Consider the following 2,280-nt stretch of genomic DNA (forward strand, 5'->3'; position numbering starts at 1 on the left):
AGCTGAGAATACTTTCCCGGGATTGGAGACAGCAGCAGTGTCAAGATGAAGAAAGGGTTGCAATATTTGGAGTGCAGGCCTTAGAGCCAGACAAAGGCAAGATCTGATCATTCAATGGTCAGTCCAAAATTCAGCACCCCTATAGCATTGGATGATCAAGGCACCCTTAATATTTTTTCGTCAAACAATCATATAATCCAAAAGATGCTACGATCCGAACTGATAATGCATTCAAGCATTCAAGAGATTTTGTGGATTATTGGGAGCCGAGAAACAGTGTTCGTAATAACCACTCTATTTTGGAAATAGAGAGCAGGAAGACGAAGGCCATTGGCATTCATTTTCCCAACACCATGATGCCTTTGAATGACCCTGGCATTGAAATCCTTGAGCAGAATGATTTTTTTTACACTTGGGTATTCTTCTGATGATGTTGTCCAGGGACTTGTAGAACCTGTCCTTGGCTTCTTCGACAGAGTCCAAGGTTGCACATAGGCAGTGATGATGGTGGCATGTTGGCCTTTGGAGAAAGAGAGAGAGGAGCAGCAATGGAATGAGATGTTCATGCAGTCTGATAGGAATTTCTGCCATGTTATTTGCAGTGAAGTTCTACCCAGCAAAGGCAACTCAATGAGTTCTGTCTGTGCTATTAGCGATACCCTTCCAGTAGAATGTGTATCCATTTCCCTGTTGAATGAGAGAGCATTCTTCTGAGAAGCACACCTCACTGAAAGCTGTTATGTCCATGTTGTAGCACAGATACAAGCAGAGCAGTCCTTTGATGAGGTCGACTTGAATCAGGACTATCAACTAAGGTTCTGATATTGATGCCACACACACATATATATCGATGTTGTCTGAATAGGTGCACTGTGTAACACATGTCAGGTGTTTAAGTGATTGCAGAGCAATGTGATATGAAGTGTTTTGATCAAGAATATAATGCACCACCCTGACTAAGAATTGAAATCATGACTGCAAGATCATGAGTGTGATACCCAAATGAGCTAAGGTATGGCACGAACATTTGATAACTATGAACAAATAATTTGTGCAGGTCGGTTGGCAAAAGCTGAATACTTATACGTTGTATTCAACAAGATAGTCTATCATATATATATATATATATATATATATATATATAGATACATACACACACACACTGAATGCGAAGGGTATTTGAGGATGCGGAAACATCAATATATTACTCTCTTCAAAGCAATTAAAAGATGTTTAATTCTTTCAGATTCCCCATGGCTGATAAAATGCTAACACAAGAAAATGAAAAAATACAAGCAGTTATTGTGGCAATATGTAGGAATTTAAAAACTGACAGATTTTGCAAGATCTTTTGCACACAAGGTTCAGATGGAATTGGAAGCCTTTGAGAGGAATGTTTCAGCTGTATCAAACAGTAAAAATATATTTTCTAAACATTCGGGTACTATACAACGCCACAATTCACCCAATGCATTTAAAATATTATCAATGATAGTCCACGAAAATCAATGAGGGACATCACCAAAGAACTCCACTGGTAAGAATAGAATGTCAGAACTGTGATGTACAAGGACATTTGATGCAAGTTGTGTGTACTGAGTAGAGGACAATTTATGTCTGCAAAGATACAGGGAAATCATTTGATCGGTGCCAAGCTGTTATTTAACAACATCAAAAAAAAAAAGAAAAAACCATGAGCATGGCATGCTCTTGTTCTCTGATGAGAAAAACTTTGAGATCGAAAGTCCAACAGGGAATATAACAGATGATTATATGAACATCTTTCTATGTACATTATGTTTCCTACAACTATAATGGTTTTAGGAGAGATGAAGAACGAAAGTGAGGTCATACCAGTTCACATCTTCCCACAAGGCCTTAGATTTGATGTTGCTGAATACGTTGAGATGCAGGAGACAGGTGTTAAATACTGGATAGTTGAAGTACACAGTGGAAGACGAAACATTTTTCAACAAATCTTTGCATCTTTTCCCAAAGCACATGAAACCTGAGAATGACTTTCGGGTGTCTTGTACTCAAGCAAACCTGTCTTCCACAACAGAAGTGTTAAGACTGCATACCTTGACAAAGAGGATTGGCCTGTAAGTGTCCTGTGCTGGTGCTATGTAAAAAACGCTGTTGCTGGCGCCACATGAAAGCGCTCATGCCAGTACATTAAAAGTATTTAGCACACACTGTTAGTGGTTTGCATTAGGAAAGACATCCAGCAGTAGAAACCGAACCAAATTAGACTGGAAACTGATGCAGCTATCCAGCATC

This window comes from Octopus bimaculoides, chromosome 28, assembly GCF_001194135.2.
Source record: "Octopus bimaculoides isolate UCB-OBI-ISO-001 chromosome 28, ASM119413v2, whole genome shotgun sequence".
Taxonomy (NCBI): Eukaryota; Metazoa; Mollusca; class Cephalopoda; order Octopoda; family Octopodidae; genus Octopus; species Octopus bimaculoides.